Raw genomic sequence first — 26,667 nt, forward strand, 5'->3', positions numbered from 1 at the left:
CCGGCCGCCGGCTTTCCCTACTGAACCTATCTAAACATCCTCTGGATCTTTCTGTAGTATGTGTATGTACCTGTCCACCACACATGCAGGTGCCAGTCATTTCATGTACTGTATTGTATAAACCAATATTCAGCCTATAGAAACATCAACTGAAAAAATAGTATTTTAATTACCTACCGGTAAATCCTTTTCTCGTAGTCCGTAGAGGATGCTGCGGTCGACATTAAAACCATGGGGTATAGACAGGTCCACCAGGAGACATTGACACTTTAAGAGTTTGAGAGAGTGTGGGCTGGCTCCTCCCTCTATGCCCCTCCTACCAGACAGTCTAGAAACTGTGCCAGAGGAGATGACATACTTCGAGAGAAGGATTATACACAGATAGTGGCGAGATTCATACCAGCTCACACATACAAGGCAAACCAAGCTAACGAGCTTGAAACTCAGCAAAAGCTGAAACATTACTTAACCAAGAACAAAGTTACACTGTACCAGATAACCACTGCAGGATCACGAAGCACTGGGCGGGCGCCCAGCATCCTCTATGGACTACGAGAAAAGGGATTTACCGGTAGGTAATTAAAATCCTATTTTCTCTTACGTCCTAGAGGATGCTGGGGTCCACATTAGTACCATGGGGATGTACCAAAGTTCCCAGAACGGGAGGGAGAGTGCAGAGGCCCCTGCAGAACTGACTGACCAAACTTTAGGTCCTCAGAGGCCAAAGCATCAAACTTGTAGAACTTAGCAAACGTGTTCGACCCTAACCAAGTAGCCACTCTGCAAAGTTGTAAAGCCGAGACACCTCGGGCAGCCGCCTAGGAAGAACCCGCCTTACGAGTAGAGTGTGCCTTAACAGATTTTGGACACGGCAATCCTGCTGTACAATATGCATGCTGAATAGTGAACCTAATCCAGCGAGAAATTGTCTGCTTAGAAGCAGGACACCCAAGTTTCTTGGGATCATACATGATAAACAGAGTCCGATTTTCTGTGACAAGCAGTCCTCTTCACATAGATTTTCAGAGCCCTTACAACATCCAAGGACTTTTATGTAATTGAGGAGTCAGCAGCCACTGTGCTACAATAGGTTGGTTGATATGAAAAGCCGACATAACCTTTGGAAGAAACTGCTGACGTGTCCTGAGCTCAGCTCTATCTTCATGGAAGATTAAATAGGGGCTTTTACAAGACAAAGCCCCCAACTCCGACACCCGTCGAACAGAAGCTAAGGCCAACAAAGTGACAGCCTTCCACGTGAGAAACTGGACCTCAACCTCATGTAGAGGCTCAAACCAATCCGATTGCAGGAACTGCAACACCACGTTAAGATCCCAGGGTGCCGTCGGCGTCACAAAGGGAGGCTGGATGTGCAGAACCCCTTTCAAAAAGGTCTGAACTTCAAGGAGGGCAGCCAATTGTTTCTGGGGGGAAAAAAAATAGATAAGGCCGAAATTTGGACCTTTATGGATCCCAAATGCAGACCCATATCTACACCTGCTTGCAGGAAGAGGAGAGACCGTCCAAGTTGAAACTCCACCGTAGGAAATTTCTTGGATTCACACCAAGACACATTTTTTCCAAATGCGATGGTAATGTTTAGACGCTACCCCTTTCCTTGCCTGTATCAGGGTAGGAGTAACCTGGCTCGGAATACCCTTACGGGCTAAGAACTGGCGTTCAACCGCCATGCCGTCAAACATAGCCACGGTAAGTCCTGATAAGCAAACTGCCCCTGTTGCAGAAGGTCCTCGTGAAGAGGAAGAGGCCACGGTTTTTCCAGCAGTAGATCCAGAAGATCCGCGTACCAAGCTCGCCTTAGCCAATCCGGAGCAATGAGAATTGCCCGAACCCTTGTTCTCTTTATGAGCTTTAGGATTCTTGGAATGAGTGGAAGTGGAGGAAACACATACACTAACTGGAACACCCACAGAGTTACCAGGGCATCCACCGCCACTGCTTGTGGGTCTCTGGACCTGGAACAGCATCTCCTAAGCTTCTTGTTGAGACGTGAGGCCATCATGTCTATTTGAAGCACGCCCCAACGACAGGTCACGTGCGTGAACACCTCGGGATGGAGGCCCAATTACCCTGGATTGAGATCCTGTCTGCTGAGGAAGTCTGCTTCCCAGTTGTCCACGCCAGGAAGGAAGATCACTGACAGCGCCAACGCATGCCTTTCTGCCCAGGGTAGGATTCTTGTCACCTCTGACATTGCAGCTCTGCTCTTTGTTCCTCACGGTCGGTTTATGTAGGCCACCACTGTTACATTGTCCAACTGTACTTGAATGGCTCGATCTTGAATGAGCCACTTGGAGAAGACCGTTGTACACGGCTCTTAATTCCAGAACATTTATTGGAAAAATGGCAGCCTGATTTGACCATCTTCCTTAGAAGATTTCCCCCTGGGTGACCGCTCCCCAACCTCTGAGACTTGCATCCGTGGTCAGAAGGATCCAGTTCTGAATTCCGAACCTGCAGCCCTCCCCTCCAGAAGGTGGGGCATTTTCAACCACCAGAGTAGAGAAATCCTTGTCTTTGGTGAGAGACGTATCCTCTGGTGCATGTGCAGATGAGATCCCGACCATTTGTCTAGGAGATCCAGCTGGAAGGGTCGAGCATGGAATCTTCCCCAGAAGGCGAATGCACTGATGAACTGTCATCCGGGCAGGCTTCAAGACATCCCGGACCATAGACTGTATCACCAACGCTTTCTCCCTTGGAAGAAACGCCCTCTGCACTTCCGTGTCGAGGACCATCCCCAGGAAAGAATCTCCTTGTCGGCTCCAAATGGGATTTTTCGGAAAGTTCAGGATTCAACCATGATTCCTGAGCAGTTGAGTCGTAAGAGTAATCGACTGTAACAACCTCTCCCTGGATACTGCTTTTATGAGCAGATCGTCCAGGTATGGAATTATGTTTATTCCCTGCCTGCGGAGGAGAACCATCATCTCCGCCATCACCTTGGTGAACACCTTTGGTGCTGAGGAGAGGCCGAATGGCAGAGCCTGAAACTGATAGTGACTGACTAACAGTACAAATCTGAGATAAGCCTGGTGCGGCAGCCAAATTGGAATGTGGAGGTACGCATCCTTGATATCCAGGGATACCAGAAACTCCCCCACCTCCAGACCTGAGATCACCGCTCTCAGAGATTCCATTTTGAATTTGAACTCCATCAGATACGGTTTAACGATTTCAAATTCAAAATTGGTCTGACCGAACCATCCGGTTTCGGTACCACGAAAAGGTTCGAATAGTAACCCTTGTTGTGCATATGAGGTGGAACTGGGACAATGACCTGTGACCCTGCTAATTTTTGGATGGCTTTCTGTAGGATAGCCCTGTCTGGCAGCAAAGCTGGCAAGCCTGATTTGAAGAATTGGTAAAGCAGAAGCTCCTGAAATTCCAGCCTGTATCCCCGGGACACAATATCTTGCACCCAGGGGTCCAGGCCCGACGTCACCCAAACGTGACTGAACCTTCTGAGCCTCGCCCCCACTGGTCCTTCCTCCAGGCCGCGTGGTCCACCGTCATGCTGAGGATTTTGATGCACCAGAAGCAGGCTTCTGGTCCTGGGAACCTGCAGCAGCAGTTTTTTTTTTTATTTTGCCCGCCCTCCTATAAAGAAGGTGTTTTTGTTCTCGATTTAGGAGTCCGAAAGATTGTGACGTAGCTGAAGAAAAGGGTTTCTTCGTGGCAGGCGCAGCTGAAGTAAGAAAAGGTGACTTACCCACCGTTGCTGTGGAGATCCACGCATCTAGCGCTTCCTCAAATAGGGCCTGACCTGTGTAGGGTAGGTTCTCCACGCCTTTCCTGGATTCCGTGTCGGCAGACCATTGGCGCAGCCAGAGTCCTCTACGAGCTGAGACAGACATTAGTGTGTTGGTGTGGCTAACTCCGTGGAATACTACACAGGATTATTTGGTGCAATATGAGGATGGGTATGTAATCTATGTCACTTCTCTTTATGCTGTTTCATGCTTCTATGTACACAAGATGCCTGAGACAGACATGGAAGATATCCCAGCAGCCATCGAACCCAGGTCCTTCATGGATTCCACCGTAAATCCCGCAGAATCCTGTATGTTACATAAGAACAATTCAACGTCACATTTTCCATTGTATCCAATTCCTCAAGTAACGTGCCAGACCACTTTACTATAGCTTTAGAAATCCATGCACAGGCAATAGTGGGCCGTAATATCGCACCTGAAGCCGTGTATATGGATTTGAGCGTAGTGTGAATTTTGTGATCAGCCGGTTCTTTCAACACGGCAGATCCCGGGACAGGTAAAACCACCTTTTCGACAGTCTGGATACCGATGCGTCAACTATGGGTGGGGTTTCCCATTTCTTTCTATCCTCTTCAGGGAAGGGGAAAGCAACCAAAACCTATTTTTGGGAACTGGAATTTTTTCTCTGGGTTTTCCCAGGATTTATCGAATATAGCATTTAATTCTTTAGACGCAGGGAACGTTAGCGAGGCTATCTTAGTATCGGTGAAGTAAGCCTCCTCAACCTGCTCAGGTATTGTGTCAACAATATTCAACACATCTCTAATGGCTTCAATCATTAACTGCACCCCTTTTGCAAGAGATACCGGCCCCCTCAGCACTTCCCCATCACCGTCTACCGTGTCAGAATCGGTGTCTATGTCGTCTTGCATAATCTGGGCAATAGCACGTTTTTGAGAGTGAGTGCCAGGGGGCCCTGAAGGTGCCGACCCAGACCAAACAGCCATAGAGGTCTGTAAAACCCGAGATGCATTTTCATTTTGTGCTACCCTAGAAGAAATCTGAGAAATCATACTTATGATAGAAGTTAACCACTCTGGTTCTCTTAATGGAATCTGTGCTAAACCAGAGCAATCCTGATTACATGGAATGGGATCATCCTGAGAGAGGACATATCTTCCGCAGCATATGACACAGAATCTCTAGACATGGCTTATGTGAGACAGCAAGCACACACACACACACACAGGGAAATGGCAGACCGAGTTTCCCCACTAAGAATGCCAAGAGAGACAGAGTTTGGGGCCAACCCGCACACAGCACCTTGGGAGATAAGGACACCCCTTACTAGCGGTAACTGTGTACCTTAATAGGTTACACAGTCTAAATCACAGCCTCCCGCCCCCTTCTACAATACCCCTGGTACCATTACAAGGCAGCTGGAGTCGATGTAGAGGGACAGCTCTCCCCTGTCAGCGTCTGCATGCAGGAAAGACGGTGATGAACGCTGCTGGGTCCGCTCTGAGGAGAAGCTCCGCCCCCTTCCATGGCATTGGCTCCTGCTCATATTTTAATTTTTATACTGGCCTGTGGTGAATTGCTGGCGGTGATCCGGGGTCCCCGACAGGCTGTGTGACCTGTTTAGGGTGTAGGCGCTGGCTGAGGGCGCCCCTCACAGCAACGCACCATGTGCCGCTGAGCCCCGGAGCGCAGTTAGTACTGCGCTCCCTACCCTGTTGCTGCCATCTTCACACTGGCTCCCCGCTTGTCAGGGGGCCGGTGACTAACTCGCCACCGGCGTCTTCTGGCTCTGTAAGGGGGCTGGCGGCATGCTGCTGGGGTGAGCAATCCCCTGTGGCGGCGATCGATCTGTCTCCTCAGGAGCTCAGTGTCCTGTCAGCGGAGATAGTGGCTCGCACCCCTCAGGGCGGACACTACTCCTCCCCCCTTAGTCCCACGAAGCAGGGAGGCTGTTGCCACCAACCTAAACTCGATTCAAAAATACAAAACTAAAGAAACGCCTATGGAGCTCCACTAGCTGTGACCGGTTCCTCGGGCACATTTTCTAAACGGAGTCTGGTAGGAGGGGCATAGAGGGAGGAGCCAGCGCACACTCTTAAACTCCTAAAGTGCCAATGGCTCCTGGTGTACCCATCAATACCCCATGGTATTAATGTGGACCCCCAGCATCCTCTAGGACGCAAGATAAACTGCTGCTTCGTGTGTGTGTGTGTGTGTGTGTGTGTGTGTGTGTGTGTGTGTGACCGATGCACTTCAAGAGATCTGAAGAGATGCACTAAGAAATCCATAGTGACCACATGCAACAATATGGGGTGTATTCAAAAAGTGTTGGAAGCTGCCTTCTTGTCTGAAAGACGGCAGCTTCCAACAGATTTAGTTCGGAAGGGGTTCCGACCTATTCATTAGGGGGCCGTTTTTTCCGACAAGTCGGAATACACGCGGATCGGCAAGGGCGTCCAAATCCGACAGGTTATAGCCCAGTTTCCGACAAAGTCAATCCAACTTTTAAAAAAAAGTCAGATTGGCAGTGTGGGAACGGGCCAAACCTGTCGGGTTTGGCAGCGGCACTGAATACTGACCTGTCGGATCCTTTCGGTCGGAAAGGATCCAACAGGTATTGAATATATCTGAATATATTAATAATCTAATTTAGAATTATCAAAGGAAGGGAGGGGTGTATTAGAACTTATAAAAAGAGTGGAGAAGTTGCGAATACCAAGCAATCATCTTCTATCATTTTTAAGAAGGTCATTGATAAATACTATGATAGCAAGGGATGCGGTCAAGATCCCGGCGGTCGGAATATCGACACCGGGATCCTGACCGTCACAATCCCGACATTCTTCCTCTGCGGGTGTCCACGACACCCATAGAGGGAGAATAAATGGAGTGTGCCGAGCGTAGCAAGGCACCGTGCCCGCAGCAAGCCTGCAAGGGGCTGCGTTGCGCTCACCCCCCTGTCGGGATTGTGCCGGTCGGGATCCCGGTGTCGGTATTCCGACCACCGGTATCCCGTCTGGCGGGATCTCGTACCGATTCAGACAGCACAACGTGCTGATAACTAGCATTATGGAGGAATTCAACAATGGTAAAGATTTTGGATATCCTCCTGCGCACTCCCAATGCAGCCAAGAAGACAAGATTATATCTTTAATGTATCACCATACACATCAATATTATACATATAACAAAAAATTGGACAGATTCCTATAGTGGCGCAAATTGACAAGATATTTCTGATATTACCCGTTAGGGTCAAGAGTTCATCGGTATTCTCGTAAAGTAGTCCTTACGTGGATTCAATTCCAATGGTAGATATGTGGAGAAAACACAATATATATACACCAATGTTCAGAAATGAGTCCTTAATAGGATATTTCAGAGTGCAACTTCAACCTAGGATCCTCCTAGATCATACTATTCGGGGTGTGAGGTGGCTATCCGTACAGGTTCACCCTTGGTGTGGACGATAAAATCCTGCTTACATGCATGCTTACTTTCAAACACTCCGGACTATGCCTATAGCGGTTTCTTTAACCCTTGTACACTTCTAACTCATATGGTGCCAAACATACACACTGAACTTTCCTTGTGATTGGTGCTTGCGTTCAACGGATGCTGTTCTTTCACATAAAGGTTTCTTTCAGTGGGTCGCTGTATCCTCCTCATTCATTACGCTATGTGCTCGGATCAAGTGTTCAAAGTGCTGATTTGATTATTCTCAAACGCCAAACTTTCTATTGCCAGGCTCCGGACAGAGATCGGTTGTAGCTGACATATTGTGTTTTCTCCACATATCTACCATTGGAATTGAATCCACGTATGGACTACTTTACGAGAATACCGATGAACTCTTGACCCTAACGGGTAATATCAGAAATATCTTGTCAATTTGCGCCACTATAGGAATATGTCCAATTTTTTGTTATATATTATGGAGGCATTACTAATGGTCACACATGGATTCAATACAGAATTGTATCAAAACTGTCTTTTGCCTGTTTACCCTAGATTGCGTACTTTTCTTAATTTTGTGTCTTAGGGCATGATTCATGTTTGTAAGTACAGCAAAAAAGCAAGCAACAGGGCAAACTGGTATAAACATGTTGCACTGCAGGTGGATCATCTGTAACATGTGCAGAGATTTATATTTGGGTGGGTTATATTATTTCTGTGCAGGGTAATTACTGGCTGCTTTTGCATGTAGCCCACAAATGTTGGACAGCTTTGTTTTTACACTGCAGTTTTTCAGTTTGAACACACCCCACCTAAAGCTAAATGTCTCTGCATATGTTACATTCGCCCCACCAGCTGTGCAACATGGTTTTGCCAAATTGCTTGCTTTTTTGCTTTGCTTACAAACATTACATGAATCAGACCCTTATAAGAACTTAGGGGGTCATTCCGAGTTGATAGCTCGGTAGTTACTTTTTGCAGCCGTGCGAACGCATAGTCGCCGCCCACTGGGGAGTGTATATTTGCTGTGCAAAGGTGTGATAGCTTTTGCAGACGAGACATGCAAACACAATTTGTGCTGTTTCTGAGTAGCTCTGAACTTACTTAGCCCTTGCGATTACTTCAGCCTGTCCGGGCCCGGAACTGACGTCAGACACCCGCCCTGCAAACTCTTGGACACGCCTGCGTTTTTCCAAACACTCCCAGAGAACGGTCAGTTGAAACTCACAAACGCCCTCTTCCTGTCAATCTCCTTGCGATCGGCTGTGCGAATGGATTTTTCGTTAAATCCATCGCTCAGCAACGATCCACTTTGTACCCGTGCGACTCACCTGCGCATTGCATACGCATGCGCAGTTCTGACCTTATCGCTGCGCTTAGAAAAACGGCAGCGTGCGATCAGGTTGGAATGACCCCCTTCGTTCACTGAGTAGGTACTTAGGACTAGTGTGTTGGTGTGGCTAACTCCGTGGAATACTACACAGGATTATTTGGTGCAATATGAGGATGGGAATGTAATCCATTTCACTTCTCTTTATGCTGTTTCATGCTTCTATGTACACAAGATGCCTTGGGAGCATCAAATATCATTTACTTCTATTTTTACAGGCTTCCAGCATCACTGTATTAACTCTTAACTAACAATTATCAGATACATTTAGGAATACTCATCCAGAACAGTAAATTTATTTTCTGGAACATTTCACTACAAGCACACTTGATTTCTTTTAGTATAGGATACAGTGACATCTACAATTTTAACATTAACCACTTAACTGACGATTTTTCCCTTCAAAACCTACATAAAATGTTTGTGTTTTTTTTATTTAATACAGGTTGAGTATCCCTTATCCCAGTATTTTGGATATCGGATTTTTCCATATTTTGGAATAATTGCATACCATATTGAGATATCATGGGGATGGGACCTAAATCTAAGCACAGAATGCATTTATGTTTCATATACACCTTATACACACAGCCTGAAGGTCATTTTAGCCAATATTTTTAATAACTTTGTGCATTAAACAAAGTTTGTGTACATTCACTCAATTCATGTTTCATATATACCTTATACACACAGCCTGAAGGTCATTTTATACAATATCTCCTATATAATTGCCCAGATCTGTCACTCTGACTGTGTGGATAACGCTTGGCGTGGCTAGGAGCTCTCATTGGGTTAGCAGCAGGTCTATCACACCCAGTCCACAGCTGCTTGGGCGAGAAACGCCCTCCCACACAGGTTACATCCAATGGGAGGTTCTGCCCTTTGGCCACTGTGTGTTCACAGAGCAGGATTAACAATGGGGCTGATGGAGCTGCAGCTTCAGGTCCAAACCCAAAAATAGGCCCACTGCATCTACAGCAACATACCCTCCAACAATTTGCACATAAAAATTGCTACAAATGTGAAAAGGGGGCGTGGCCACACCCCATTTCCTATACTTTCAATGGAAGTTTGGAGAGCCAAAAATCTGTACTAACCATAAAAAAACAAAAAAAAAACAAAAAGGTACTGTACTTGCCAAAAAGGTACAGCTGGTGAGTATGCCACTGCATCTACAGCAAGTCTCTGCGCTGTAGATAGGGAAAAAATAAGAATTTACTCACCGGTAATTCTATTTCTCGCAGTCCGTAGTGGATGCTGGGAACTCCGTAAGGACCATGGGGAATAGACGGGCTCCGCAGGAGACTGGGCACTCTAAAGAAAAGATTAGGTACTATCTGGTGTGCACTGGCTCCTCCCTCTATGCCCCTCCTCCAGACCTCAGTTAGAGAAACTGTGCCCGGAAAAGCTGACATTACAAGGAAAGGAAATTTGAATCCAGGGTAAGACTCATACCAGCCACACCGTACAACTTGTGATAACCTTACCCAGTTAACAGTATGAACAACAACTGAGCCTCACTCAACGGATGGCTCATAACAATAACCCTTATTTAAGCAATAACTATATACACGTATTGCAGAAAGTCCGCACTTGGGACGGGCGCCCAGCATCCACTACGGACTACGAGAAATAGAATTACCGGTGAGTAAATTCTTATTTTCTCTGACGTCCTAGTGGATGCTGGGAACTCCGTAAGGACCATGGGGATTATACCAAAGCTCCCAAACGGGCGGGAGAGTGCGGATGACTCTGCAGCACCGAATGAGCAAACACAAGGTCCTCCTCAGCCAGGGTATCAAACTCGTAGAACTTTGCAAATGTGTTTGAACCCAACCAAGTAGCCGCTTGGCAAAGCTGTAAAGCCGAGACCCCTCGGGCAGCCACCCAAGAAGAGCCCACCTTCCTTGTGGAATGGGCTTTTACTGATTTTGGATGCGGCAATCCAGCCGCAGAATGAGCTAGCTGAATCGTGCTACAGATCCAGCACGTAATAGTTTGCTTTGAAGCAGGAGCACCCAGCTTGTTGGGTGCATGCAGGATAAACAGCGAGTCAGTCTTCCTGACTCCAGCCGTTCTGGAAAAATAAGAATTTACTTACCGATAATTCTATTTCTCGGAGTCCGTAGTGGATGCTGGGGTTCCTGAAAGGACCATGGGGAATAGCGGCTCCGCAGGAGACAGGGCACAAAAAGTAAAGCTTTAGGATCAGGTGGTGTGCACTGGCTCCTCCCCCTATGACCCTCCTCCAAGCCTCAGTTAGGATACTGTGCCCGGACGAGCGTACACAATAAGGAAGGATTTTGAATCCCGGGTAAGACTCATACCAGCCACACCAATCACACTGTACAACCTGTGATCTGAACCCAGTTAACAGTATGATAACAGCGGAGCCTCTGAAAAGATGGCTCACAACAATAATAACCCGATTTTTGTAACTATGTACAAGTATTGCAGATAATCCGCACTTGGGATGGGCGCCCAGCATCCACTACGGACTCCGAGAAATAGAATTATCGGTAAGTAAATTCTTATTTTCTCTATCGTCCTAGTGGATGCTGGGGTTCCTGAAAGGACCATGGGGATAATACCAAAGCTCCCAAACGGGCGGGAGAGTGCGGATGACTCTGCAGCACCGAATGAGAGAACTCCAGGTCCTCCTTAGCCAGGGTATCAAATTTGTAGGATTTTACCAACGTGTTTGCCCCTGACTAAATAGCCGCTCGGCAAAGTTGTAAAGCCGAGACCCCTCGGGCAGCCGCCCAAGATAAGCCCACCTTCCTTGTGGAATGGGCATTTACATATTTTGGCTGTGGCAGAGGCCTGCCACAGAATGTGCAAGCTGAATTGTATTACACATCCAACTAGCAATAGTCTGCTTAGAAGCAAGAGCACCCAGTTTGTTGGGTGCATACAGGATAACAGCAAGTCAGTTTTCCTGACTCCAGCCGTCCTGGAACCTATATTTACAGGGCCCTGACAACATCTAGCAACCTGGAGTCCTCCAAGTCCCTAGTAGGCGCAAGGCACCAAAATAAGCTGGTTCAGGTGAAACACTGACACCACCTTAGGGAGAGAACTGGGGACGAGTCCGCAGCTCTGCCCTGTCCAAATGGACAACCAGATATGGGCTTTTTTGAGAAAAAAACCACCAATTTGACACTCGCCTGGTCCAGGCCAGGGCCAAGAGCATGGTCACTTTTCATGTGAGATGCTTCAAATCCACAGATTTGACTGGTTTTAAACCAATGTGATTTGAGGAATCCCAGAACTACGTTGAGATCCCACAGTGCCACTGGAGGCACAAAAGGGGGTTGTATATGCAATACTCCCTTGACAAACTTCTGGACTTCAGGAACTGAAGCCAATTCTTTCTGGAAGAAAATCGACAGGGCCGAAATTTGAACCTCAATGGACCCCAATTTGAGGCCCATAGACACTCCTGTTTGCAGGAAATGCAGGAATCGACCGAGTTGAAATTTCTTCGTGGGGCCTTCCTGGCCTCACACCACGCAACATATTTTTGCCACATGTGGTGATAATGTTGTGCGGTCACCTCCTTTCTGGCTTTGACCAGGGTAGGAATGACCTCTTCTGGAATGCCTTTTTCCCTTAGGATCCGGCGTTCCACCGCCATGCCGTCAAACGCAGCTGCGGTAAGTCTTGGAACAGACATGGTACTTGCTGAAACAAGTCCCTTCTTAGCGGCAGAGGCCATAAGTCCTCTGTGAGCATCTCTTGAAGTTCCGGGTACCAAGTCCTTCTTGGCCAATCCGGAGCCATGAGTATAGTTCTTACTCCTCTACGTCTTATAAGTCTCAGTACCTTAGGTATGAGAAGCAGAGGAGGGAACACATACCCTGACTGGTACACCCACGGTGTTACCAGAGCGTCTACAGCTATTGCCTGAGGGTCCCTGGACCTGGCGCAATACCTGTCGAGTTTTTCCCAACGGTTTATAATCATGTGGAAGACTTCTGGGTGAAGTCCCCACTCTCCCGGGTGGAGGTCGTGCTGAGGAAGTCTGCTTCCCAGTTGTCCACTCCCGGAATGAATACTGCTGACAGTGCTATCACATGATTTTCCGCCCAGCGAAGAATCCTTGCAGCTTCTGCCATTTACATACACCGACTGGTACATCCATGGTGTTACCAGAACGTCCACAGCTATTGCCTGAGGGTCTCTTAACCTGGCGCAATACCTGTCCCGTTTTTTTGTTCAGACGGGACGCCATCATGTCCACCTTTGGTATTTCCCAACGGTTTACAATCATGTGGAAAACTTCCCGATGAAGTTTCCATTCTGCCGGGTGGAGGTCGTGCCTGCTGAGGAAGTCTGCTTCCCAGTTTCCATTCCCGGAATGAAACACTGCTGACAGTGCTATCACATGATTTTCCGCCCAGCGAAAAGTCCTTGCAGTTTTTGCCATTGCCCTCCTGCTTCTTGTGCCGCCCTGTCTATTTACGTGGGCGACTGCCGTGATGTTTTTCCCACTGGATCAATACCGGCTGACCTTGAAGCAGAGGTCTTGCTAAGCTTAGAGTATTATAAATTTACCCTTAGCTCCAGTATATTTATGTGGAGAAAAGTCTCCAGACTTGATCACACTCCCTGGAAATTTTTTCCTTGTGCGACTGCTCCCCAGCCTCTCGGGCTGGCCTCCGTGGTCACCAGCATCCAATCCTGAATGCCGAGTCTGCGGCCCTCTAGAAGATGAGCACTCTGTAACCACCACAGGAGAGACACCCTTGTCCTTGGATATAGGGTTATCCGCTGATGCATCTGAAGATGCGATCCGGACCATTTGTCCAGCAGATCCCACTGAAAAATTCTTGCGTGAAATCTGCCGAATGGAATTGCTTCGTAGGAAGTCACCATCTTTACCAGGACCCTTGTGCAATGATGCACTGATTTTAGGAGGTTCCTGACTAGCTCGGATAACTCCCTGGCTTTCTCTTCCGGGAGAAACACCTTTTTCTGGACTGTGTCCAGAATCATCCCTAGGCACAGCAGACTTGTCGTCGGGATCAGCTGCGATTTTGGAATATTTAGAATCCACCCGTGCTGTTGTAGCAGTATCCGAGATAGTGCTACTCCGACCTCCAACTGTTCCCTGGACTTTGCCCTTATCAGGAGATCGTCCAAGTAAGGGATAATTAAGACGCCTTTTCTTCGAAGAAGAATCATCATTTCGGCCATTACCTTGGTAAAGACCCGGGGTGCCGTGGACAATCCAAACGGCAGCGTCTGAAACTGATAGTGACAGTTCTGTACCACGAACCTGAGGTACCCTTAGTGAGAAGGGCAAATTTTGGACATGGAGGTAAGCATCCCTGATGTCTCGGGACACTATATAGTCCCCTTCTTCCTGGTTCGTTATCACTGCTCTGAGTGACTCCATCTTGATTTGAACCTTTGTAAGTGTTCAAATTTTTTTAGATTTAGAATAGGTCTCACCTAGCCTTCTGGCTTCAGTACCACAATATAATGTGGAATAATACCCCTTTTCTTGTTGTAGGAGGGGTAATTTGATTATCACCTGCTGGGAATACAGCTTGTGAATTGTTTCCCATACTGCCTCCTTGTCGGAGGGAGACCTTGGTAAACCAGACTTCAGGAGCCTGCGAAGGGGAAACGTCTCGACATTCCAATCTGTACCCCTGGGATACTACATGTAGGATCCAGGGGTCCTGTACGGTCCCAGCGTCATGCTGAGAGCTTGGCAGAAGCGGTGGAACGCTTCTGTTCCTGGGAATGGGCTGCCTGCTGCAGTCTTCTTCCCTTTCCTCTATCCCTGGGCAGATATGACTCTTATAGGGACGAAAGGACTGAGGCTGAAAAGACGGTGTCTTTTTCTGCAGAGATGTGACTTAGGGTAAAAACGGTGGATTTTCCAGCAGTTGCCGTGGCCACCAGGTCCGATGGACCGACCCCAAATAACTCCTCTTCCTTTATACGGCAATACACCTTTGTGCCGTTTGGAATCTGCATCACCTGACCACTGTCGTGTCCATAAACATCTTCTGGCAGATATGGACATCGCACTTACTCTTGATGCCAGAGTGCAAATATCCCTCTGTGCATCTCGCATATATAGAAAATGCATCCTTTAAATGCTCTATAGTCAATAAAATACTGTCCCTGTCAAGGGTATCAATATTTTTAGTCAGGGAATCCGACCAAGCCACCCCAGCTCTGCACATCCAGGCTGAGGCGATCGCTGGTCGCAGTATAACACCAGTATGTGTGTATATACTTTTTATGATATTTTCCAGCCTCCTGTCAGCTGGCTCCTTGAGGACGGCCCTATCTATAGACGGTACCGCCACTTGTTTTGATAAGCGTGTGAGCGCCTTATCCACCCTAAGGGGTGTTTCCCAACGCGCCCTAACTTCTGGCGGGAAAGGGTATACCGCCCATAATTTTCTATCGGGGGGAACCCACGCATCATCACACACTTCATTTAATTTATCTGATTCAGGAAAAACTACGGTAGTTTTTTCACATCCCACATAATACCCTCTTTTGTGGTACTTGTAGTATCAGAAATATGTAACACCTCCTTCATTGCCCTTAACGTGTGGCCCTAATAAGGAATACGTTTGTTTATTCACCGTCGACACTGGATTCAGTGTCCGTGTCTGTGTCGACCGACTAAAGTAAACGGGCGTTTTAAAACCCCTGACGGTGTTTCTGAGACGTCTGGACCGGTACTAATTGTTTGTCGGCCGTCTCATGTCGTCAACCGACCTTGCAGCGTGTTGACATTATCACGTAATTCCCTAAATAAGCCATCCATTCCGGTGTCGACTCCCTAGAGAGTGACATCACCATTACAGGCAATTGCTCCGCCTCCTCACCAACATCGTCCTCATACATGTCGACACACGTACCGACACACAGCGCACACACACAGGGAATGCTCTGATAGAGGACAGGACCCACTAGCCCTTTGGAGAGACAGAGGGAGAGTTTGCCAGCACACACCAAAAACGCTATAATTATATAGGGACAACCTTATATAAGTGTTTTCCCTTATAGCATCTTTTATATATTTCTAACGCCAAATTAGTGCCCCCCCTCTCTGTTTTAACCCTGTTTCTGTAGTGCAGTGCAGGGGAGAGCCTGGGAGCCTTCCCTCCAGCCTTTCTGTGAGGGAAAATGGCGCTGTGTGCTGAGGAGATAGGCCCCGCCCCTTTTTCGGCGGGCTCGTCTCCCGCTCTTTAATGGATTCTGGCAGGGGTTAAATATCTCCATATAGCCCCCGGAGGCTATATGTGAGGTATTTTTAGCCAAAAAAGGTTTTCATTTGCCTCCCAGGGCGCCCCCCTCCCAGCGCCCTGCACCCTCAGTGACTGCCGTGTGAAGTGTGCTGAGAGGAAATGGCGCACAGCTGCAGTGCTGTGCGCTACCTTAAGAAGACTGAGGAGTCTTCTGCCGCCGATTCTGGACCTCTTCTCGTTTCAGCATCTGCAAGGGGGCCGGCGGCGAGGCTCCGGTGACCATCCAGGCTGTACCTGTGATCGTCCCTCTGGAGCTAATGTCCAGTAGCCAAAGAAGCCAATCCATCCTGCACGCAGGTGAGTTCACTTCTTCTCCCCTAAGTCCCTCGTTGCAGTGATCCTGTTGCCAGCAGGACTCACTGTAAAATAAAAAACCTAAGCTAAACTTTTCTAAGCAGCTCTTTAGGAGAGCCACCTAGATTGCACCCTTCTCGGCCGGGCACAAAAATCTAACTGAGGCTTGGAGGAGGGTCATAGGGGGAGGAGCCAGTGCACACCACCTGATCCTAAAGCTTTACTTTTTGTGCCCTGTCTCCTGCGGAGCCGCTATTCCCCATGGTCCTTTCAGGAACCCCAGCATCCACTAGGACGATAGAGAAAATATATTTTCAAAGCCCTGACTACGTCCAGTAACTTGGAGTCCTCCAAGTCCCGAGTAGCCGCAGGCACCACGATAGGTTGGTTCAAATGAAACGATGATACCACCTTTGGGAGAAATTGGGGACGACTCCTCCATTCTGCCCTGTCCATATGGAAGATCAGATATGGGCTTTTACATGACAAAGCCGCCAATTCCGACACACGCCTAGCCGAAGCTAAGGCCAACAGCATGACCACTTTCCACGTGAAATACTTTAGTTCCACGGTCCTAAGTGGCTCAAACCAGTGGGATTTCAGGAAATCCAACACAACGTTAAGATCCCAGGGTGCCACTGGTGGCACAAAAGGGGGCAGAATATGCAGCACTCCCTTAACAAACGTCTGAACCTCAGGTAGTGAAGCCAGTTCTTTTTGAAAGAAAATGGAGGGGGACGAAATCTGGACCTTTATGGACCCTAATTTTAGGCCCATAGTCACCCCTGACTGTAGGAAGTGCAGGAAACGACCCAGCTGGAATTCCTCTGTAGGGGCCTTCCTGGCCTCACACCAAGCAACATATTTTCGCCATATATACGGTGATAATGCTTTGCGGTCACGTCTTTCCTAGCCTTTATCAGCGTAGGAATAACTTCATCCGGAATGCTTTTTCCGCTAGGATCCGGCGTACAACCGCCATGCCGTCAAACGCAGCCGCGGTAAGTCTTGGAACAGACAGGGCCCTTGTTGCAGCAGGTCCTGTCTGAGAGGCAGAGGCCATGGGTCCTCTGTGCGCATTTCTTGCAGTTCCGGGTACCAAGTCCTTCTTGGCCAATCCGGAACAATGAGTATTGTTCTTATTCCTCTCTTTCGTACTATTCTGAGTACCTTGGGTATGAGAGGAAGAGGAGGAAACGCATATACCGACTGGTACACCCACGTTGTCACTAGGGCGTCCACAGCTATCGCCTGAGGGTCCCTTGACCTGGCGCAATATTTTTTTAGCTTTTTGTTGAGGCAGGACGCCATCATGTCCACCTGTGGCAGTTCCCATCGGTTTGCAATCAGTTGGAAGACTTCTTGATGAAGTCCCCACTCTCCCGGGTGGAGGTCGTGTCTGCTGAGGAAGTCTGCTTCCCAGTTGTCCACTCCCGGAATGAACACTGCTGACAGTGCTTGCACGTGATTCTCCGCCCATCGAAGAATCTTTGTGGCTTCCGCCATTGCCATCCTGCTTCTTGTGCCGTCCTGGCGGTTTACATGGGCGACCGCCGTGATGTTGTCTGACTGAATCAGCACTGGCCGGTTTCGAAGCAGGTGCTCTGCTTGACTCAGGGCGTTGTAAATGGCCCTTAGTTCCAGTATATTTATGTGTAGAGAAGTCTCCAGACTTGACCACAGCCCTTGGAAGTTTCTTCCCTGAGTGACTGCCCCCCACCCTCGGAGGCTTGCATCCGTGGTCACCAGGACCCAGTCCTGTATGCCGAACCTGCGGCCCTCGAGAAGGTGAGCACTCTGCAGCCACCACAGAAGAGACAGCCTGGCCCTTGGGGACAGGGTGATCAGCCGATGCATCTGAAGATGCGATCCGGACCACTTGTCCAACAGATCCCACTGAAAGATCCTCGCACGGAACCTGCCGAAGGGAATGGCTTCGTATGAAGCCACCATCTTTCCCAGGACTCGCGTGCAGTGATGCACCGATACCTGTTTTGGTTTCAGGAGGTCCCTGACCAGAGATGCTAATTCCTGGGCCTTCTCCACCGGGAGAACCACCTTCTTCTGTTCTGTGTCCAGAATCATACCCAGGAAAAGCAGACGCGTCGTAGGAATCAGCTGCGACTTTGGAACATTCAGAATCCAGCCGTGCTGTTGCAACACTTCCTGAGAGAGTGCTACGCTGATCAACAACTGCTCCCTGGACCTCGCCTTTATGAGGAGATCGTCCAAGTACGGGATAATTATAACTCCCTTCTGCCGAAGGAGTATCATCATTTCGGCCATTGCCTTGGTAAATATCCTCGGTGCCGTGGACAGGCCAAACGGCAACGTCTTGAATTGGTAAGGACAGTCCTGTACCACAAATCTGAGGTACTCCTGGTGAGGTGGATAAATGGGGACATGCAAGTAAGCATCTTTGATGTCCAGCGACACCATAAAATCCCCCTCTTCCAGGCTTGCAATAACCGCTCTGAGCGATTCCATTTTGAACTTGAATTTCTTTATATAAAAGTGTTCAAGGATTTTAAATTCAGAATGGGTCTCATCGAACCGTCCGGTTTCGGTACCACAAACATTGTGGAATAGTAACCCCTTCCCTGTTGAAGGAGGGGGACCCTGACAATCACTTGCTGGAGGTACAGCTTGTGAATTGCCGCCAGCACTACCTCCCTTTCCATGGGGGAAGCTGGCAAGGCTGATTTGAGGTAACGGCGGGGGGGGGGGTCGCTTTGAATTCCAGCTTGTATCCCTGAGATACAATTTGTATAGCCCAGAGATCCACCTGTGAGCGAACCCACTGGCTGCTGAAGTTTCAGAGACACGCCCCCACCGCACCTGGCTCCGCCTGTGGAGCCCCAACGTCATGCGGTGGACTTAGTGGAAGCAGGGGAGGACTTTTGTTCCTGGGAACTGGCTGCATGGTGCAGCTTTTTACCTCTACCCTTGCCTCTGGCAAGAAAGGATGCGCCCCTGACTCTCTTGCGTTTCTGGGAACGAAAGGACTGCATTTGATAATACGGTGCTTTCTTAGGCTGTGAGGAAACCTGAGGCAAGAAAGTCGACTTTCCAGCTGTCGCTGTAGACACGAGGTCCGACAGACCGTCCCCAAACAATTCCTCACCCTTATAAGGCAAAACCTCCATGTGTTTTTTAGAATCAGCATCTCCTGACCATTGCCGAGTCCATAAGACCCTCCTGGCAGAAATGGACATAGCATTAATTCTAGAGCCCAGCAGGCAAATGTCCCTCTGAGCATCCCGCATATATAAGACGACATCTTTGATATGGCCCAGGGTTAGCAAAACAGTATCTCTGTCGAGGGAATCTATGTCGTCTAACAGAGTATCTGACCACGCTGCTACAGCACTACACATCCAGGCTGAAGCAATAGCAGGTCTCAGTAGAGTACCAGAGTGTGTATACACTGACTTCAGGATAGCTTCCTGCATTCTATCCGCAGGCTCCTTTAGGGCGGCCGTATCCTGAGACGGCAGGGCCACCTTTTTAGATAAGCGTGTCAGCGCCTTGTCCACCCTAGGGGATGTTTCCCAACGTAACCTGTCCGTTGGCGGGAAAGGGTACGCCATCAGTAACCTCTTAGAAATCACTAATTTCTTATCAGGGGAACTCCACGCTTCTTCACACAACTCATTTAATTCATCAGAAGGGGGAAAAGTCACTGGCTGCTTTTTCTCCCCAAACATATTAACCCTCTTGGTATTAACAGGGTTAATCTCAGAAATGTGTAATACATCTTTCATTGCAACAATCATGTATCGGATGGCTTTGGTCATTTTAGACTGTAAATGTGCCTCATCGTCGACGCTGGAGTCGGACTCCGTGTCGACATCTGTGTCAACCATCTGAGATATAGGGCGTTTATGAGCCCCTGACGGTTTCTGAGTCGCCTGGGCAGGCGCGGGCTGAGACCCCGGCTGTCCCAAGGCTGCAGCGTCAAACCTTTTATGTAAGGAGCTTACATTGTCGTTTAAGACCATCCACATATCCATCCAATCAGGTGTCGGCCCCGACGGGGGCGACACCACACTTATCTGCCCTTGCTCCGCCTCCACGTAACCCTCCTCATCAAACATGTCGACACAGCCGTACCGACACACGCACACACACAGGGAATGCTCAGACTGAGGACAGGACCCCACAAAGTCCTTTGGGGAGACAGAGAGAGAGTATGCCAGCACACACCACAGCGCTATATAACACAGGGATTTTCACTGACAATAAGTGATTTACCCAATAGCTGCTTTATAAGTCTTATTTGCGCCTAAATTTATGTGCCCCTCCTCTCTTTTTAACCCGTCTTGTACCTGGATACTGCAGGGGAGAGCCTGGGGAGCTGCTTCCAGCGGAGCTGTGAAGAAAAAATGGCGCTGGTGTGATGAGGAAGAAGGCCCCGCTCCCTCAGTGGCGGGCTTCTGTCCCGCTTTCTGTGTAAAAAATAAATAAAAAAATGGCGGGGGTTTTTACATATATACAGTGCCAGACTGTATATGTATATTTTTATGCCAAAAGGTACCACAATTGCAGCCCAGAGCGCCCCCCCCCCCCCCCAGCGCTCTGCACCCTACAGTGACCGGAGTGTGTAAGTGTGCTGGGAGCAATGGCGCACAGCTGCGGTGCTGTGCGCTACCTTAATGAAGACAGGAGTCTTCAGCAGCCGATTTCGTCGTCTTCAAGCTTCTGTTCTTCTGGCTCTGCGAGGGGGGACGGCGGCGCGGCTCCGGGAACGGACGATCGAGGACAGGTGCCTGTGTTCGAACCCTCTGGAGCTAATGGTGTCCAGTAGCCTAAGAAGCACAAGCTAGCTGCAAGCAGGTAGGTTTGCTTCTCTCCCCTTAGTCCCACGTAGCAGTGAGTCTGTTGCCAGCAGAAGCTCACTGAAAATAAAAAACCTAACAAATACTTTTACTAGCAAGCTCAGGAGAGCCCACTAGGAGCACCAAGCTCAGGCCGGGCACAGATTCTAACTAAGGTCTGGAGGAGGGGCATAGAGGGAGGAGCCAGTGCACACCAGATAGTACTGAATCTTTTCTTTAGAGTGCCCAGTCTCCTGCGGAGCCCGTCTATTCCCCATGGTCCTTACGGAGTTCCCAGCATCCACTAGGACGTCAGAGAAATAAGAATTTACTCACCGGTAATTCTATTTCTCGTAGTCCGTAGTGGATGCTGGGGACTCCGTAAGGACCATGGGGAATAGACGGGCTCCGCAGGAGACTGGGCACTCTAAAGAAAAGATTCAGTACTATCTGGTGTGCACTGGCTCCTCCCTCTGTGCCCCTCCTCCAGACCTCAGTTAAGGAAACTGTACCCGGAAAAGCTGACATTACAAGGAAAGAATTTTGGAATCCAGGGTAAGACTCATACCAGCCACACCAATCACACTGTACAACTTGTGATAAACTTACCCAGTTAACAGTATGAACAACAACTGAGCATCACTCAACCGATGCTACATAACCATAACCCTTTGTTAAGCAATAACTATATACACGTATTGCAGAAAGTCCGCACTTGGGACGGGCGCCCAGCATCCACTACGGACTACGAGAAATAGAATTACCGGTGAGTAAACTCTTATTTTCTCTAACGTCCTAGTGGATGCTGGGGACTCCGTAAGGACCATGGGGATTATACCAAAGCTCCCAAACGGGCGGGAGAGTGCGGATGACTCTGCAGCACCGAATGGGCAAACACAAGGTCCTCCTCAGCCAGGGTATCAAACCTGTAGAATTTTGAAAAAGTGTTTGAACCCGACCAAGTAGCAGCTCGGCAAAGCTGTAATAGCGAGACCCCTTGGGCAGCCGCCCAAGAAGAGCCCACTTTCCTTGTGGAATGGGCTTTCACCGATTTCGGCTGCGGCAATCCCGCCGCAGAATGAGCCTGCTGAATCGTGTTACAGATCCAGCGAGCAATAGTTTGCTTTGAAGCAGGAGCACCCAGCTTGTTGGGTGCATGCAGGATAAACAGCGAGTCAGTCTTCCGGACTCCAGCCGTTCTGGAAACATATTTTCAAAGCCCTGACTACGTCCAGTAACTTGGAGTCCTCCAAGTCCCGAGTAGCCGCAGGCACCACGATAGGTTGGTTCAAATGAAACGATGATACCACCTTTGGGAGAAATTGGGGACGAGTCCGCAATTCTGCCCTGTCCATATGGAAAACCAGATAGGGGCTTTTACATGACAAAGCCGCCAATTCTGACACACGCCTAGCTGAAGCTAAAGCCAACAGCATGACCACTTTCCACGTGAGATACTTTAGTTCCACGGTCCTAAGTGGCTCAAACCAGTGGGATTTCAGGAACTCCAACACCACGTTAAGATCCCAAGGTGCCACTGGTGGCACAAAAGGGGGCTGAATATGCAGCACTCCCTTAACAAACGTCTGAACCTCAGGCAGTGAAGCCAGTTCTTTTTGAAAGAAGATGGATAGAGCCGAAATCTGGACCTTTATGGACCCTAATTTTAGGCCCATAGTCACACCTGACTGTAGGAAATGCAGGAATCGACCCAGCTGGAATTCCTCTGTAGGGGCCTTCCTGGCCTCACACCAAGCAACATATTTTCGCCATATACGGTGATAATGCTTTGCTGTCACGTCCTTCCTAGCCTTTATCAGCATAGGAATAACTTCATCCGGAATGCCCTTTTCTGCTAGGATTCGGCGTTCAACCGCCATGCCGTCAAACGCAGCCGCGGTAAGTCTTGGAACAGACAGGGCCCCTGTTGCAACAGGTCCTGTCTGAGAGGCAGAGGCCATGGTTCCTCTGTGAGCATTTCTTGCAGTTCCGGGTACCAAGTCCTTCTTGGCCAGTCCGGAACAATGAGTATTGTTTTCACTCTTCTTTTCCTTACGATTCTCAGTACCTTGGGTATGAGAGGAAGAGGAGGAAACACATAGACCGACTGGAACACCCACGGTGTTACCAGTGCGTCCACAGCTATCGCCTGAGGGTCCCTTGACCTGGCGCAACACCTTTTTAGCTTTTTGTTGAGGCGGGACGCCATCATGTCCACCTGTGGCAGTTCCCACCGACTTGCAATCTGCGTGAAGACTTCTTGATGAAGTCTCCACTCTCCCGGGTGGAGGTCGTGCCTGCTGAGGAAGTCTGCTTCCCAGTTGTCCACTCCCTGAATGAACACTGCTGACAGTGCTTGCACGTGATTCTCCGCCCAACGAAGAATCCTGGCGGCTTCCGCCATCGCAACTCTGCTTCTTGTGCCGCCCTGGCGGTTTACATGAGCCACTGCGGTGATGTTGTCTGACTGAATCAGCACCGGTTGGTTGCGAAGCAGAGGCTCCGCTTGACTCAGGGCGTTGTATATGGCCCTTAGTTCCAGGATATTTATGTGCAGACAAGCCTCCTGACTTGACCACAACCCTTGGAAGTTTCTTCCCTGAGTGACTGCCCCCCATCCTCGGAGGCTCGCATCCGTGGTCACCAGGACCCAGTCCTGTATGCCGAACCTGCGGCCCTCGAGAAGGTGAGCACTCTGCAGCCACCACAGAAGAGACACCCTGGCCCTGGGGGACAGGGTGATCAGCCGATGCATCTGAAGATGCGATCCGGACCCCTTGTCCAACAGATCCCACTGAAAGATCCTCGCATGGAACCTGCCGAAGGGAATGGCTTCGTATGATGCCACCATCTTTCCCAGGACTCGCGTGCAGTGATGCACCGACACCTGTTTCGGTTTTAAGAGGTCTCTGACTAGAGTCACGAGCTCCTGAGCCTTCTCCGCCAGGAGAAACACCTTCTTCTGGTCTGTGTCCAGAATCATGCCCAGAAAGGGCAGACACGTCGTAGGAATCAGCTGCGATTTTAGGATATTCAGAATCCAGCCGTGCTGTTGCAACACTTCCTGAGAGTGTGCTACGCTGATCAGCAACTGCTCTCTGGACCTCGCCTTTATGAGGAGATCGTCCAAGTATGGGATAATTGTGACTCCTTGCTTTCTCAGGAGCACCATCATTTCCGCCATTACCTTGGTAAATATTCTCGGTGCCGTGGAGAGCCCAAACGGCAACGTCTGGAATTGGTAATGACAGTCCTGTACCACAAATCTGAGGTACTCCTGATGAGGTGGATAAATGGGGACATGCAAGTAAGCATCCTTGATGTCCAGAGACACCATAAAATCCTCCTCTTCCAGGCTTGCAATGACCGCTCTGAGCGATTCCATTTTGAACTTGAATTTCTTCAGATAAATGTTCAGGTATTTTAAATTCAAGATGGGTCTGACCGAACCGTCCGGTTTCGGTACTACAAACATAGTGGAATAGTAACCCCTTCCCTGTTGAAGGAGAGGAACCTTTACAACCACCTGCTGGAGGTATAACTTGTGAATTGCTGCCAGCACTACCTCCCTTTCCATGGGGGAAGCTGGCAAGGCCGATTTTAGGTAACGGTGAGGGGGCGTCACCTCGAATTCCAGTTTGTATCCCTGAGACACAACTTGTATAGCCCAAGGATCCACCCGTGAGCGAACCCACTGGTGGCTGAAATGTCGGAGACGCGCCCCCACGGCTCCTGGCTCCGCCTGTGGAGCCCCAGCGTCATGCGGTGGATTTAGTGGAAGCCGGGGAGGACTTTTGTTCCTGGGAACTAGCTGCGTGGTGCAGCCTCTTTCCTCTACCCCTACCTCTGGCAAGAAAGGATGCACCTCTGACTTTCTTGCTCTTTTGCGAACGAAAGGACTGCATTTGCTAATACGATGCTTTCTTAGGCTGTGGCGGGACATAAGGCAAGAAATTTGACTTTCCAGCCGTAGCTGTGGAAACTAGGTCTGAGAGACCGTCCCCAAACAATTCCTCACCCTTATAAGGTAACACCTCCATGTGTTTTTTAGAGTCGGTATCCCCTGTCCATTGCCGAGTCCATAAGACCCTTCTGGCAGAAATGGACATTGCGTTTACTCTAGAGCCCAGCAGGCAAAATGTCCCTCTGGGCATCCCGCATATATAGGACCGCGTCCTTGATATGAGCCAGGGTCATTAGAACAGAGTCCCTGTCCAGGGTATCTAACTCCTCAGACAGATTATCCGTCCATGCTGCTACCGCACTACACATCCAGGCCGAAGCAATTGCTGGGCTCAGCAGCGTACCAGAATGTGTGTAAACAGACTTCAGGATAGCTTCCTGCTTTCTATCCGCAGGATCCTTTAGGGCAGCCGTATCCTGAGACGGCAGGGCCACCTTCTTAGATAAGCGTGTCAACGCCTTGTCTACCCTGGGGGAGGATTCCCAGCGTAACCTGTCCGTTGGCGGGAAAGGATACGCCATCAGCAATCTCTTGGAAATTACTACCTTCCTATCAGGGGAATCCCACGCTTTTTCACATAATTCATTCAATTCATGTGACGGGGGAAAAGCCACTTCTTGCTTTTTCTCCCCATACATATAAATCCTCTTGTCAGGGACAGGATTTTCCTCAGAAATGTGTAACACATCCTTCATTGCCACAATCATGTAGCGGATGGCTTTAGTTATTTTAGGCTGCAACTTTGCATCATCGTCATCGACACTGGAATCAGATTCCGTGTCGACGTCTGTGTCAACTAACTGGGATATTGGGCGCTTTTGAGACCCTGACGGCCTCTGCGCTGTGGGAGCAGGCATGGGTTGAGACCCCGACTGTCCCAAGGCTGCAGCTTTATCCAATCTGTTATGTAAGGAGCTTACATTATCATTTAACACCTTCCACATATCCATCCAATCAGGTGTCGGCCCCATCGGGGGCGACACCACATCTATTTGCACTTGTTCTGCCTCCACGTATCCTTCCTCATCAAACATGTCGACACAGGCGTACCGACACACCGCACACATACAGGGAACGCTCTGACTGAGGACAGGACCCCACAAAGGCTTTTGGGGAGACAGATATATATATATCTGCGCCTAAATTTATGTGCCCCCCTCTCTTTTTTACCCTCTATTGCACCTGTATACTGCAGGGGAGAGCTTGGGGAGCGTCCTTCCAGCGGAGCTGTGAAGAGAAAATGGCGCTGGTGTGCTGAGGAAGAAGGCCCGGCCCCCTCAGCGGCAGGCTTCTGTCCCGCTTCTCATGTGTAAAAATGGCGGGGGCTCGCACATATATACAGTGCCTGACTGTATATATTGTTAAAGCAGATTATTTATCTTATATAATACCCTTTATGAGGTCTAAGAACACTGTACGCTAACTACGTTTGAAGTACCGTAAGGGTACGCACGTTGCGTAACAATCGCTTAGCCGTGGTCGAGACGCTCAAGCGTTACGTTCGCTCACGGCCAAGAGATCACTGGCAGGCACGCTATTGGCTGCCGAATACCGTAATGATTCGCTATAGCGATGCGACCGCTCGAGACCACGAGGAGATCACCAGCGGCGCATACGCTCACAATGTAAAAACCTTTATATCTAAACCATAAACAGTGTATTATGCAGTAAACCCTTTGTGTAGTGATATGGTGTAAATGCAACA

General features: G+C 49.1%; 1 protein-coding gene across 4 annotated transcripts in view; it reads right to left on the bottom strand.

Moving 5' to 3' along the window:
- ERMP1 (endoplasmic reticulum metallopeptidase 1) overlaps positions 1–26,667 on the bottom strand; it is a 162,911-nt gene that overhangs the window by 101,799 nt on the left and 34,445 nt on the right. The gene's annotated exons all lie outside the window — the stretch shown is intronic.

The sequence above is a fragment of the Pseudophryne corroboree genome, chromosome 1 (genome assembly GCF_028390025.1).
Source record: "Pseudophryne corroboree isolate aPseCor3 chromosome 1, aPseCor3.hap2, whole genome shotgun sequence".
Lineage (NCBI taxonomy): Eukaryota > Metazoa > Chordata > Amphibia > Anura > Myobatrachidae > Pseudophryne > Pseudophryne corroboree.